The sequence below is a fragment of the Neophocaena asiaeorientalis genome, unplaced genomic scaffold (assembly GCF_003031525.2).
Source record: "Neophocaena asiaeorientalis asiaeorientalis breed wild unplaced genomic scaffold, Neophocaena_asiaeorientalis_V1.1 scaffold45, whole genome shotgun sequence".
Classification (NCBI taxonomy): domain Eukaryota; kingdom Metazoa; phylum Chordata; class Mammalia; order Artiodactyla; family Phocoenidae; genus Neophocaena; species Neophocaena asiaeorientalis.
Window position 1 is genome coordinate 1373503 of NW_020174642.1, and position 15994 is coordinate 1389496.

General features: G+C 44.5%; 1 protein-coding gene across 3 annotated transcripts in view; it reads left to right on the forward strand.

The window, feature by feature from the left end:
* Window positions 1-15994, forward strand: part of EVA1C (eva-1 homolog C) — an 82880-nt gene that overhangs the window by 696 nt on the left and 66190 nt on the right. The gene's annotated exons all lie outside the window — the stretch shown is intronic.

Sequence of the window (15994 nt, forward strand, 5' to 3'; positions counted from 1 at the left end):
GTATGAGTAGGGTATTTGGAGTTTTTCCCTCAATGAGTTGACTTCCTCGTCAATTTCCCAGGGTCAGGGACCCGACTCCGATGGATGCGGGTCGGCTTAAAATACCTTAAACTGAGTCCTGTGCCGCGCTCAGCGCTGTTGGAACACGTGTTGTGGTCCACGCTGCACTTGGTTTGCTCTCTGCATAGGCCGGGTGTGCCCCAGCCAGCCTCTCAGGTGCCCACGTAAGGAATCCAGCCCAGAGGACACTTGACCTGAAGTCTGCGCCGACAGGCACGAGGGAAGCCCAAGGGGATGGGAGGTCTGGTGGAGATGCAGTAAGAAGATGAGTAGAAGCTTACAGAACAGAGAGGAGACTGAGGGGTAGGACTTGACCGCCAAAAGGCACCAGCGTCCCCCACCTCCATCCCCCATTGCGCGTCCCCTATCGCCTTAACAAAAAAATAACGACTTCCCCCTCCCAGTAAAGGATGAGGCTTTTCTTTGGGGGGATTGCGACCAAGGCTTCCGCAGCTGATCTCAGATAGTTCTGGCGCTGTAGGTGTGGCGCAGCAAAGTGAGAGAAGTTTCTGGGTTGACGAGGGCTATAGGAGCCGCATTCTTACGTTACGGCCGCGCTTGCTTAGAGTAACAACGTCCTTGCAAACTGTATCGGACCTGGGTCTCCGTCTGGCGAGGTTGGAGGCCTTTCACCCTTTCCTCGCCCCTGCCCTGCCCAGGAAGCAGCTCTGAATCCTACTCTTCCCCTTCTCCAGCATCTTCTGCCAAGTCCAGGCTTCCCGCATCCCTGCCTGAGGGTCTTTTGCGGTATAATCATGGCAAACGGGAGTCGTTCCTCAGCCCTATTTGTGCAGTAAACTAGTACATGGCAGGGGACACTGGCAAATCAGAAGCTGAGTTGGGTTTCTAGTTTACTTACAGAGAATGTCATTGTTAGCTGAGAGCCCTGGGTCAGAGTTTCTTTGCTTTGAATATTTAATATCAAGGCAGTGTTTCCACCTAGCAAAGGAAGCCAAGATATGTCTATTTGGCAAGGAAACTGTGGTCCTTAAAATCCAGCACCACAGGGTCAGAGCGCTATGGTAAATGTGCTGGGAAACTGCTGAATATCAAGTGCTATTGACTTTTTTTTTTGGTAATAGAACTTTCTTGGCTGCTAGAAGAGTTCTCTCTTTGCTGGTTTAAGCTATGGAAAGCAGTTCTGAATTCAGCCACCATCAAGCTCTGAATATTGTTAAGGAAAGAACTGAAAGCCAACAAGCCCTTCTTTTGTGACATCATCGTAACTGAACAAATATTGCTTTAGGTAAATCGCGGTGTAACCATTAGACTGTTTTCATAGATTAAAGACACTTAGAGTTTGTTTCTTTAGTGGAGCAGTTGCAATCCTCGAAGCAGTCTATAGGTTACCACCCAGGTTTGGAATTGTCTGTACGGAGCAACTGTTCCAGAGGGTGAACTTGAGCTCTCAAACAGGGATGCTCTGCCCTGGGAAATGGATGCTGTCATACATGTTTTTCTAAGTGACTAAACAATAAAAGGAATTTTCTCCTGCTTTGGATGGGAACCTAAATTCCAGGGTTTAAAACTCCCTGAGCCAGTGTTGGGTCGGCGGTGATATTTCCAGGTGCACCCACAAGGAGTTCCCATGTTTCCTCTGGGCAGCCTTGCTCTTCAGTGATGTGAAGACCAGGGAGAAAGTGCCCAGGAGCCTTTTGGGAAGAAGAAAAGAAAAATAAGCTTCTCTGAAACCACAGACACACTCAGGCTTAGATCTAAATTCTATCTTGTGTGGCGTCGGGGAAATATTAGAAAAGGCTCAGGGAGAAAGGTGAAGTCTTCAAAGTTGATTCATTTGATTTGAAACTTCATGAACCTTTAGGGACCCCCTAACCATGTGACATACGGCATCGAGGAAAACTCCTAAGCTCCAAAGATGACAGTCTGAGGGTTCAGTTGAATGTTTTCATTGAAGCAGTGCATCCTGATCACGTGACTCCAACACACACCTCCGCCCCTGCCACCCCCCACTGTGGCCTCAAAGCCTGATGCCTGCTCTCCTGGGGACAGGAGGTCCTATTCCTGCACTTGGAGGGGTGTGTAGAAACCAGTGCCTGAAAAAAGACAGTGGACCCTCCCTGTCGGAGCCGGACAGCAATAGCTGAGGGCTGGAGAGCACCATTTGACAATGTAGTTACTTGCTTGTTTTTCTAAACAAGGAAACATCAAAAAGCCAGACAGAGGGGGGAGGGTGGAGGGAACTTGGGACCCCCTTCAACCTTCGTGAAGAAGGGGATGGAAGAAGGATGGTGAATCCAGGTGAAAGAAAGTGCCAAAATGAGAGGGGTCCCAGCTATGGTCTGTACAGTACAGGGCCTCCAGGGAGATGAACGGTGCAGAGTTTTGGAAAGTTACTTAAGCCTTTCTCTTCTTTGCAGCTCTTCCTTGAGCTTTTTACCGAGGCCGTCAGCTGCTGTAGTTTTCCTGGGTCATTGATTTTTTTGGCCCCAGGGATTCCAGCATCGGATCTCACTCTTAATAAACCAGAGGCTGCATCGGGGCCTGCTTCTCCCCCTCCACGCTCGTGACTTGTGCTAATGACCTCCAAGCCTGCTAGGAAACAGGCTCCCTAAACACCCCCTTCCCTCTCCTCCCTGAAGATGTTGAGATGCTGCCAGTGGCCACTGGAAGGCTATCATCACGGCATTAAAAACACATCCCAGGAAGGCAAGAACAGTTCATGCAAAATCACTGCCTCTGATCCTTAAGCCCGAACTCAAATGTGCTTGGCTTTCATCCATTTTCCTCTGGGATGGTCTTCTGTTCTTTTGACTGCATTCCCAAATTGAGGATTTAGCCTGAGAGGTCCAAACTGATCACTGATTTTTTTTTTTTAATAGAAATGTCATGTCAGCATCATCTTTGTTCAAAGAACAAGGCAGGATGAGGGCAGAGAGGAGGGAGGGGTGCCATTTTGGTTCCAGCCATTAAACGCTAAGGACCCTCTACATTTGGTCCTGCTTTAAAGCGGGATGTTTCAGTGCATCCCTGAACTTAGTCTGCCGTGTCCCTCAGGTCTTGTTCATGTTTTTGGTGGTTTTACTCTTTGCCGAGAGCAGGCACCGTCTTCTGCATCTGCTCTTCCCTTTCTCCCTCTTCTGTTTTGTTTTGTGTTTTTTCTTTTTTTTCTTTCTTCTCAAAGAAGTTCAAAGTGATGGATGGGCTGATGGGCAGAGAGGGAAGGAAAGGATAGAAAATTCATCAAGTTCCCACTTGGATTCCTAGAAAACTCTTGACTTTTGACAAAGTCATCATGACCCTATGTTTACACGTTTGGTTTTACCCTAGGGCACGTAGTGGTAAATGTGGGAAGCAGAAAGGAAAGGAGGTGAGAAACAAGGGGAGCGGAGCAGCTTTTAAGGCCTTCCTTGTACCCAGATGTCCTCAGACCTTAAAGAAAGGGCACTGCACGAGGGAAGTGGGTCTCTGGGCTGACGTCCTACCTCCCGCCCCCGGGAATCAGTAGCCCAAGCAAGCAAGATGTGGGGCTTGTTATCAGATCATTTGCAGCTCAGCAAGTAAGCCCCATCCTAGCTCCTATTTCATTGGTCAGGAATTTCAGAATGTAGAAAAATGGTCATTCAGTTGATCTTGGGGGCTCGGGGGTGGGAACTTGGTCGTGATGGAGTTGTCCATTTAGCAGAGGTTGAACCTTCCTGTTGTGTTCAGAGAGGCAGTGGGTCTCAACCCCGGCTGCACACTAGAACTGCTTGAGTCTAAACAGCTGTACGGATGCTCTAGCAGCAACTCAAGGCATCTGATTTAATTGATCTGGGAGATCCAGGCATTGGTCTCTTTTTCAAAGCCCCCAGGCAATTCTAGCGCACAGCCAGAGTTGAGAACCATTGCTCTGGTGTCAGAGGGCAGGGCTGCCTCCTGTCTCTGTGTCAGTTCATCCAGGGGGACACGGGCATGACGGGGTCTCCCTTCACCCACCCTCCCGCACCCCAGGGCTCACCACCAGGGAGACCAGGATGTATTTTCCCAGCTCTCAGTTTGCCACTGCATTCCAACACACACGTATGCACATACTTATACATACATGCACGTGTGCCTATGTACACACGCACAGCTCTTCTTTTTAGCATGCCTCGGTCACATCATCCTTTAATTCGGGATTGTCTTCATTTTCAAAACTTTCATGGAGCGAAAAGCCAGCTCGTAACGAAAGAAAAAATAAAGCAAATGTCTGCAGGAGTTGTCCAGCTGTCACAGAAGAAGAGGGATGAAGAGTAAGTGTCTCAAAGGGCTCGTCTGTTTCCATGGAAAGTAACAACGTTTGAAAAGTGTTCTCCCGGCTCTTTCTGTAGCCGAGAAGAGGAGTCTGGGTAAGGGAGTGGTCCTGTTATTAATGGCTTTGGTCTCCCAGGCGCTTTATTGGAAAGGGCAGCCTAGTAGCCATTTCAAGGAAGGAACAGAAAGGAAGGGAGTAAAAATTAATTGAGCACCGGGTTATCTGATTTCATCCTCATAGCAACACTGTGAGGTAAGTAGTAGTCTCACTTCACCCAGCCTCAGAGAGGTTAAGTGACTTGCCCAAGACCTCCCAGCTAGGAAGCAGAGCAGAGGCAGACCCTAACTCCAGCCCAGGAGTGGGGCCAGGCTGGGCGGCTTGGCCCGTGTGGGTGCTGAGTGGGGGACAAAGCCAGAGAAAAAGTGCCACAGTTTGCTTAACCTTTCTGTATAGTCCTTGGATTGACCGTGGTGGTTTCAGTTGCCCTCTGAGTAGACTGACCTCTTCCCATTCCTTCCTTCCACGTCTTCTCATCACAATTCATCCATAGTAGGTACAGGCACAAGGTGATTAGTGGATACAGGAGAAAAATGTTAGAACTTCTGTTCTTTTCTATTTGTTTCTTTTCTATCTTTAAAAAAGAAGTTGTGTTTTGCTTATAATTAACATAAAGTTGAGGGAGTTCCCTGGCTGTCCGGTGGTTAGGACTTGGTGCTTTCACTGCCGTGGCCCACGTTCAATCCCTGGTCAGGGAACTAAGATCCCATAAGCCATGCCATGTGGCCAAAAACAAAAACTAAAAACAAAAACAAAAAAACCCCATACAAGTCGACAGCAGAACAGTACATAATCTCTTTTTTTTAAATTTTATTTTATTGAAGTATAGCTGATTTATAACATCATTTCTAAATGTAATATAGGGGAGAAATGTTCTCAAAATATTTTTACTGATGGGGTTCATGATCTAAAAAATTTGGAGACCACTGGTCTTCTCAGCCATCCTGTCAGCACCTTTAAAATTCTTGAAAAGGCGCCACTTTGGAAATAACATACACTGAAAGAACACCTGCTCCCGTGTGACCCAGCCCTACCCCTGCCATGCCCACTACCCCAGTTAACAACTGCTAGTAAAATTTAGAGGCAGGATGTGAATCCCGTAACTGTCTCGTTTCAAAAATCCATACTCTTGTCATTCAAGCTAAGTAATGGACGTGGAAGCTAGGGGCGAGGCATTCTGAACTTTTATGATACTTGGCCACTATTTTATTTTATTTTTATTTATTTTTAAAATTTATTTATTTATTTATGGCTGTGTTGGGTCTTCATTGCTGTGCATGAGCTTTCTTTAGTTGCGGCGAGCGGGGGCTACTCTTCGTTGCAGTGCGCGGGCTTCTCATTGTCGTGGCTTCTCTTCTTGCAGAGCACGGGCTCTAGGCACGCAGGCTTCAGTAGCTGTGGCACTTGGGCTCGGTAGTTGTGGCTTGTGGGTTCGAGAGCTCAGGCTCAGTATTTGTGGTGCACAGGCTTAGTTGCTCCACAGCATGTGAGATCTTCCCAGGCCAGGGCTCGAACCCATGTCCCTTGCATTGGCAGGCGGATTCTTAACCACTGTGCCACCAGGGAAGCCCTCAGCCACTATTTTAATGAGGCTGGTGTGTTTGTATCTTTCTGGAAGGAAATAGCTTCCCTGAATAACATCAGTCCTAGAGCCACCTAGATTTTAACGATAGAAGGAGACTCTCAGATGGGAGGGTGGCCGACCAAGTGATTCTAATCTGTTTTCTCTGAGCTTCTCTCTTTCCCTGTGGGGTCTCTAATTCTGCTACCCCTTAGCTGGCCCCTGTGTGTGCACCATCTCAGTTGAAACGCTGACCCATCGTAAGGGGTATATTCTTTACTTGGTTCCCTTAGGACAAGTAAGAGAAGTTAGTTAAAAATACTATAACGTATCAAGAACATAGAGCACTGTGTACCACACAGTGCTTTCAGCACTTTGTGTTTATTAACTCATTTAATCCTCACAACGCTACGAAGGGAATACTGCTATGATAAGTTGAAGAAATAGCATCAAGAGAGGCTAAGTAACTTTTGGGGATTTGAATGCAGGCGGCTTCTCTAATGCTAAAACAAATAAATTACAAGTTGTTTAAAACAGTGCCACTTCTGTAATGTTTATCTCTTAATATACTAGATCCAAAGCTTTCCCAGGACTTACAGGTATTGTCCGTTCCATGTCGTGTCTAGAGATAGCACCGTCCAGCCCCAACTAACTGATTACAGGATAGGATCTATAATTCATTTCTGGAAATATGGTGGCACTGGTGTTCTGGAATTGTTTCCCCAACAAAACACTTAGGGCTGGTGAATAAAACATAAAAAGCATCCTTTAAATGCATGAGTGAGTGACTAAATGCAAGGAGTAGCCAGGGAACAAAAATGAAGAGGGATCAGAGAACTGAAGAAGTTTGCTGGCACCAACCCTATGGCTACACTGGGGCCTTTGATGAGCTTTACAACCAGGATTTAATAGGTACACGAGGGCAAGAGACAAGGCATTAGACCAATGTCAAGTGAGAAATTGGAATAAAGATCTCCTTATAAGGCCAGGACATGGAAGGGCTAAACACTCATAAAAAGATGCATGAAAAACACATCAGCCTTCTTGTAAAGAAAGATGACAAGGAAACATCTCAGCTTAGGTTCAGGATTGGAGGAAAAAATAATCTCTGTTGAGACTATGTAACCACAGGTCTGCCTTTTCAAGAGTCTGAGTTTTGAATTCACATTGCCTTTACCAGGAAACCCAAGCTGAGAAACTAAAAAAGTTGTCCCAGGTTAGTAGTGCCCCAGGGTGCCCGGGAAAAACACACAAATACTCCCTGCATAGAAACATCAACACAGGCCCCACAGATTCTGAGAGATAAAATTCTGTTGATTATGAACACAGTATCCAAAATTACACTATATGAATAATAATCAGCAAAAACAACAGAGTTTTTAATAAATAAAATAGGGAATATAAAACATAAAATAATAAAAGAGAATCTAAAACATGAAGAAAGAATGAAAGGCTATCAGGAAAGATCAGGCATATTTTTTTAAGAAATCAAATGTATGTACTAACGTGAAAAATATATTCATTGATGTTCAAAGCTTGATGGGTAAGTTAGATGCAGCTGAAGAGAGAAATAGTGAACTGGAAAATAAAGCTGGGAAAATTATCCAGAATGCCGCAAAAGAGATAAAGACACGGAAAAAAGTTTATAAGACATGGAAAATGGAATGAAGGTTCAACATACAGCTGATCAGTATTCCAGAAAGGGAGAATAGGGAAAATGAGGGAGAGGCAACACTCAAAGTGATAATACCTTAGAGTCAATTTTCAAGAGTTGATGAATGATTCAGATTCAAGCATCTCAAGCAAGATAAATAAAAATAAATTTATGCTTATCATATTAAAACTACAAAATGCTAAAACAAAGTGACAGTTTTAAAATGACCATAGAGAAAAAAATTTTCATCTATAAAGGCTTGCCCATAACAGTGAGAGCCAGAAGCCAGTCAAATATTTTCCAGGTTCTGGGGGAAAAAAAACTGTCAGTGCAGAGCTATATACCCAGCTAAACTATCTTCAAGAGTGAGTGTGAAATAAGGGCACGTTTACCACTAATAAATCCTTACTGAAAGAACTACTAAAGAATATACTTCCTGAAGAAGGACACGGAGTCTAGAAGGAAGGCTTGACATATAAAGAAAAGAAATTATGGGCAAAGAAATGGTATAACTTCTAATGCACTTTACCTATATTTTTTGCTGTCTGCCTGCTTAGAGGGTGTCATTTCCTTGCCTTGATAGAGATGTTCTCTAAGATATCTTGTCTTTTTGGCAGCTAAAATCAAGAGATAGCTTTTTGACCCAGTTGAACTCTTCCACTGACTTATGACTTTCATCCTGAGGGTATCCAGTACTCCTTACCAGGTGGGCATCAGTTCCCTTGTGAGTACACAGTGGAAGGTCTGTATGAAAGAACAAGAAATGTTCTCAGGTCTTTCAGGTATCAGATGCTGTGCTAGGTATCATATAGGCCTACTCTAAAGAGTCAGTTCTGTCCTGAGAAAGCTTCTTTCTCAGTGGTCTCATAGTCACACAGATAACAAGCAGTTTGAGGGATGAAGAATAGATTTGGCAGGTCACATTCTCAAAATGGTATCCAAAGCACAGAGCTTGGAATTGAGGGTTTAGTAGTGTATCCATAGACCTACCAGATGACACTGCCCATGTACAGGTTTTACATTTTCACACCTGCACTTCAGGACACCTGTATCACTTGCTCACTCAGGCTCCTGGAGATGAATTTCTCCTGCATTAACATGATAGGGAATGAAGTGATGCTTGGGGTTAGTTTCGACCTGAGAGTCAAGTTTTCTATACACAGAGAAGCAGGCAACATTAAAATTCAAAACTCAGGCCACTGACTCTGAAATGTATGTTTGCAAACTGTCTGATTTCATGTCTGCCTCAGATGTCCCATGAATACAAATCACCTCATTTGGGGTTGGAGGAGCAGGGAGGAAGAAACCTAAGAAAGATCTCCAAAACAAATCTTTAATTCGGATGAGGATAATAGAATGTAATCCCATTTCAAGTCTGTCAGCATTCCTTTGATGATTACAAATGAGTCCCTTTCCCCCTGCAATGTGGGGGAATAATCTGGATAAAATAACCCTTTTTGTCTGTGAGGGCCTGAGCGATGCATACTCATGACAGCTTTCAGAGTAGTGTTTCAGAGTCTGAGAAGGGCTCTCTGCTACCAAGTCCTTCCCTTTCTACTCTTGACTTAGAAGATTTTTCCCTCTTTTCATGTTTGGCGGCTTCCGAAGGTCTCAGGCTTAGCAATCATAAATCAATCATAGTACTGTACTCTGGAACGAGAGAGACCTGGGTCACGGAGCCCTTTCTCTTCTCTGTTTGTTCAGCGGGAGACAGGTGGAGATGAGAACGCACGATCTTATCTAGAAGGCCAATTTGTACAGCTTTTGAGGGATACACTTCAAGGAGTGCATGCAATTATAGTCTCCTTTCTATTAAAAAAATGTACACTGACTCAAGTTCAGGCTCACACACCTCTTTTCTGTCCATTTGATGGTGAAATTAAGGGACAGTCGTTTTTAAACACCTTCTTCTATTTTGTGAGGCCTAGACACACCTTCCAAAGCTAACAATGCCAAATGCTTTGTGGACAAGTCAGACCGGATATAAAGACTCAGGTGCCATCTGCAGCCCCAGCACGAAAAGGGGCCTCAAGGCCCCGGTGCTGCAGGACCTGCTGTGTGGAGTCTGTCCTTCAGGCTGTGGAGAATTCTACAGAACAGAGCCTGTGGGCTTCTCTGTTTTGCCTCTTTAAACCTCAGTTTAAGTGTGAAGGTCCCTTTCTTCTGATTTCCTTTTTTTTTTTTTTTTTTTAAGCAAAGGGCTGCAAGATTTTTGTCCCCAGGATTATGTGTAAATAGTGTTATGGATCCCTAAAACCATAAACCAGTGCTTTGAGGAAAACGGTCTCCTCTCGTCTCAGACTTCTGCGTTTCTTTCTGGCTCTTCAAGGCAGGTTATTTGGCTTGTCAGTCTTCACCAAAAATGCCATGCGGTCCCTTAGAGTAGATGGCTGTCTTCACTCAAGAAAAATTTAGCTTGTCCTAATGTTTAATCTAAACCAGTGATTCTCAATGCTTAGTGAAATAAGACAGAGAAAGACAAATGCTATATGGTATTTACTTATACATGGAATCTAAAAAATAATACAAATGAACGTATATACAAAACAGAAACAGACTCACAGACTTAGAAAACAAACTAATGGTTACCAAAGAGCAGAGGGAAACGGGGGAGGGATAAGTTAGGGGCATGGGATTAATAGATGCAAACTACTATACATAAAATAGATAAGCAAGAGTTACTGTATAGCACTGGGAATTATACCCATTGTCTTGTAATAAGTTGTAACGGATTCTAGTCGGCAAAATTACTGAGGCACCGTGCTGCACACCTGAAGCTAACACAATACTGTACATCAGCTGTATCTCAGTAAAAAAAGAAGGAAAGAAGCCAATGATTCTCAACCCAGGGAGACTTTGTCCCCCCGGGAATATTTGGCAGTGTCTGGAGGCAGTTTGATTCTTCACAACTAGGGGTGCTATTGGCATCTAGTGAGTAGAAGCCAGGGATGCTGCTAAACATCCTACAAGGCACAGGATGGCCACTACAGCAGGGAATGATCAGGTCCTCAGTCCTCATGCTGAGGTTGAGGAATGCTGGGCCAGACAAGACAACATGCCGTGGCTTTATGTTCTACAAGTGTGGAATCTCAAAAAAGTGGGAACATTTTTTAAAAACCAAGGTTGAGTCTGGAAAACCTAGAGGTGGCTCCACGATGCTCTTTTCAAGGCCAGCTTGCCTTCTGCAGCCACCCAAAAGGGTTCAGTTCCTCAAAGCCAAGGACGTGGCAATCCAGGCACTGCTCTCATCCAGATTTTTCTTCAGGCTCCCCTCAGCCCCGGCTTCCTCTCTGGAACTTGCCTATGTCTTTGGCCCTTTTGTCCTCCTCATTTCAAGCTCAGTTACTAGCCATCGTTAATGTCAATCTAAGATAGCCCTCTGGACACAGAGGTGTTTAGACTTGAAGTCGCGTGCTCGCTCGCAGTGCGAGGATGTGTTTGCAACACCTCTCAATTATTTCACAACTTCACTGAAACAATCCTAGGCGCGGGGCAGGATGGGGGGCGCAATTTGATTTGAATTTTTAAAAGGAAGAGAGCAAGTCTTGAAAACCATGCTCAGATCTGCTTTTCCCTGGCTCCTCTCACTGCCTCCCCCTACTTTCCTCCTCCTCTGTTCCTGCTTCCCTTCTTCCTGCACCCTGTCTAACCGCCCCCCACCTTTGCATCCACAGACTGACAGCACATATACCCGCTGACATTTCTGTGCAACGTTGTGTCCCCATCTGTGCCGCCTGTTATATACTCTGTAAAGAGACCTGTTCAGAGACGGTTCTAAGAGTGTTACTTGCACGGATGAATCATCTATTACTATTTCAGTGCAACCCTGCCCACCCCTCTGTGCTGAATGTTATCACCTTATCAGGCCACATTTGAAGCTTCTGTGGTCATGGGACCAGGCATCATTGTAGGGCCCACACTGAGTAGAAGGAGAATCAAACAGATTCCTCTGAAATGATAGCTACAACCCCTGCCCAGAGGCCACCAGACCGGCGGACAGCCAACCACTGTCAGAGCTTGCCTTTCTCTGTCACCCTTCTTTCAAACAGGTTGCAACACTAATTAAAATATTTCTTTCTTTCTGCCAAACACAGAGAAAATATAGTATTGTTTCCAAAAGAGCAGGCAGGGGCACCAGCAGGAATGGGTATGCAATATTTGGAGAGTTTCGTGACTCAGTAACTCTGAATCTCCAAGCATTTTAAGAGCTTTGTCCAAAAAAAGGTCTATTGTGTGGCTCTTGGCACTGAAGAAAATAGCAGGCCTGTCAGAACTCTGTTTCAGATTTAATTTTAAAGTGGGTGATGTAAGAAGGCCGTCCAATGGGAGGGCTTTGCTGCTTCTTCTCATTTCCGCCCATTCTGGTGTGACAGAACTTGAGTGTTCAGAATCCATTTATATTAAGAAATTGAAGCATCTTCCCTTGACACCATGTTAATAAAAAGGTACCACGTTCCTAAGCAAAGTACAGTATGTCTTTAAAACGAATATGACTTCCTGCAATAAAGGTAAAAACATATTTGACTGTATATGTATATTTGATTATTTGACTGTCTCTCTGTGTGTGTGTATATATATATATGCACATATACAGAGCATCTTCTTGCCAGATCTTCTCTTTTTCTCAATACACTTTTTAAAAATTATAACTTTTTTCTTTTTTAATTGAAGTATAGTCGATTTACACTGTTTCAGGTGTACAGCAAAATGATTCAGTTACGTATATATATGTATATATGTGTGTGTATATATATATAGTCTTTTTCAGATTCTTTTCCATTATAGGTTATTACAAGATATTGAATATAGTTCCCTGTGCTATACAGTAGGTCCTTGTTGTTTATCTATTTTATATATAGTAGTGTGTATCTGTTCATCCCAAATTCCCAATTTATCCCTCCCCTTCCCTTTCCCCTTTGGTAACCATAAGTTTGTTTTCTGTGTCTGTGAGTCTCTGTTTTAACAATACACTTTTGAAAATGTAGGCCTAGAGACATTATTGATTTTCCCAAATGCTCCAAGCATTTGTTATTTACTTCCGGATACAGATGTTATAAAAATAAGCAGAAAAAAACATTTTATGAAGGTGCTCTTTCCTAGTTGTTTTCTTCCCAGGATATTAAACAGTGAACAGTGATTTTTTTCATCATATAGACTTGTTAATATAGAGTACACATTTATCCTCTATGTCTCTGTGTTAATAAAGATTATATACTGTGTTTTTAAACAAAGAACCAAGGGATTCTATTCAACCATTGGATTCAGCTGAACCAGGTTGTAAAGCTTCTAGGCTGGGAAAATTTCTCACAATGTAACCAAGCATCAGTCCATGTTATGGGAGTGACTTTCCCTGCTTCCAACGCCACTGGTCCTCAGCAAAACAGACTCTATTTCCTTCTTCCTGGTTTCTAGAAAATTCCCTTAAAGACCTGGACAGTCACTGAATTTCAGGTGTTTTTTTTTTTTTTATAATGGGAAATTTAACGTGTAGACCCCATACGCAACATGGATCGCCCCAGGCTGGGTCCAAAATAAAATCAGACCATGGACAAGATCAGTCCTGGGAAACTGAACACAGATAAACCCACCATGACTCTCCACAGCCCCAGGTTGTTACTGTGAGGAAGGTCTGGCCAAAGGGAATGTCTTAGTTATTTGCTCCTGTGTGTGTAGCTAGTGCGGGGCCTTTCATCCTCAGAATGCAGTCAGACAGTGACATGTGAACCAAGCTCAAACTACAGTCTTCCATGGAACCTTCTGGAACCTTCTGGAATGTAACTTGCTACTGCCTCAGGGTCTTTCATGAGAGTCTGCACCATTCATCTTCATGACCCACTTATGTATTCTCTTTCTTTGGCAAGGTAAATTATTAGGTGGAGTACATGCAGTCTGATATACTGAGGGTCTTACGTTAAGAATGTCAGATGTTTGTTATTCAGTCTCACAGATTGGGTTAAAATTGCAGGGCTAAGTACTAGTTTTAAATTACATCATCATCATCATTATTATTCCAGAAACCGTGAGGTATGGACTTTACCTGACCATATCTGCACTTCCGCTGGCTTTGGGGAAGAGTGAATTTGCTGGAATCACCGAAGCCTGAGAACCAGGGGAAAGGGTTAAGCATTTCTCACTGCAGGGCATTCGGGGCCCAGGGCTGATGCCATTGCATACTAAATCCTTCCTTGATTGGATTTTAATACAATTATCACCAAGGAATTAAGTCACGAAAGGATAATATGCAGACTTCAGAAACAGAGCTGTCCAATAGAAATATGACGTAATCCATGTAGGTAATATTAAATATCCCAGTAGCCACATTAGAAAAAGTTAAAGAGGTGAAATGAATTTCCATAGGAAATTTTACTTAACCCAATGTACCCAAAGTATCATTTCCACCCTAATAAGTATTTTTAAAATTATTAATGAGATAGTTTATGTTCTTTTTTGCTTATGAAGACTTGGAAATGCTGTATGTATTTTACACTTACAGCACATCTCATTTCAGACTGGCTGCATCTCAAGTCCCTAGTAGCCACGTGTGGCCCGGGGCCGCCGTACTGAGCAGCGCAGTGGTAGAAGGTTGAGCAGGGCACGAAGGTCTATAGATGTCTAGAGCTGGGCAGAGTTGAGGTAGGGGATCAGCGCGGAGCCTCAGGCCTCAGCTTTTGGTGAGGGCATCTTCTTCTCACAGAGCCCCCGTCAGGCTGCCTCGTGAAGGGGCCAGTGCCAGCTGCCCCAGTTCCTCCCTGGGAGCTTGGCCTCCCCAGCTGGCCTCCTTGCCACATGGAGGAGGATTGGTGTCCTCATGCCTCCTCCAAGCCCTTTCCCGAGAACCCTCCTAGATTTCTGTCCTTGGACAGGGAGAGGGCTGCCGGGAGTCACCAAACTCTAACAGAAGCTTCCAGCAATACCAGAAATTGATCAGCCCTACTCGCCTTAATCCCTTTCTGCCACGTGGACATCACAAGGATTTCAGGCTGTCATCCTGTGCAAACCCACCGCGGGGCATCGGGGCTCAGTGGTGCAAGAGTTTTTGAACTATGCATCCTCCTACTGGAAAGCTTATTTCTCCCAGAGGCTGCTCTTGGTTAACCTTAGCCCACAGCGGAGAGAACACAGGCTGGGTACCAGTAAGGGATCTGCCAGGATGTCTCCCAGCTTATCAGAGGCAGGACCAAGATTGGACTCAGGACTCCACTCCTGTTCGGAGTCACCGTGCTGCCCGCAGGATCAGCTCTCAGAAGGAACAGATGAGGGCCTCCCTGGTGGCGCAGTGGTTAAGGGTCCGCCTGTCAATGCAGGGGACATGGGTTCATGCCCTGGTCCGGGAAGATCTCACATGCCGCGGAGCGGCTGGGCCTGTGAGCCATGGCCGCTGAGCCTGCGCGTCTGGAGCCTGTGCTCCACAACGGGAGAGGCCACAGCAGTGAGAGGCCTGCGTACTGCAAAAAAAAAAAAAAAAAAAAAAGGAGCAGATGTGAGAGGTTCAGAAAGACCCCAGCCCAGAACTCTCCCCTTTCCTGATAATACCACGGGCTGACCTGGCTGTTTATTATTCCTCTGGGCTCACGCTAGAATCACTTTGGGGGTGCGTTCAAATACACTGATGTCTGGAGCTCCTCCCCAGGCTAATTGAATTGGAATCTCTGGGCTGGGGCCTGGACATTGATATTTTTAAATCTCCCGAGGTGGTTCTGACATTCAGTCAAGGTTGGCATTTGCTGGAAAGCATTGCACGCTTTTAAATCTGTCCATATATTTATTCAATATTAAATATTTATTATTATTTTTCCAGACACAGAAAATTTGTAATACTAGTCCAAAGGCTTCCTTTATACTCTTCACCCAGATTCCTTAAACGTTTCCATTTTATCACATTCGCCTTATTCCTTTTTTTTTTTTTTTTTTTTTTTTTTCAATAGCCTGTCCCTTAGTTTGCATTTGTCTGATGTTTTATTCTTATGCATTTGGGCAGGACGTTACAGCAATGAAGCTGTGTTCTTTTCTGTGCATTGCATGGGGAGGAATGGGATGTCGGTCACCCCGTTACTCCGAAGTGACTTTGATGTTTGGTGAAGGTGTCTTTTGGATGACAGATGCCATCATCAGCCATCCTCACACAAACTGAGTCACTGTAGGTAGCAATCTATCTAGCAAAGCAGTTAGGGTCTTGAACTCAGGAGAAGCAAGTCTTAAAGCAGAAGAGGGGAAAGAATAAAAAGGTTCTGGAACCTGGAGCTTTGGCAAAGGGAACTGGTCCAGGAAAGGCACTGCCAATGTTGCTCCTGGCGTTGGGATGAAGTGACAGGACAGCATTTGTCCTGGAAGGGGCTTCGGATTAGGGAGAGGGGCAAGAAGAGAGACTGCTTACGTGTGGCTTTGGTGAGGACTGAAATGTTCCTTTTTAATCCTCCATCTAAATCAG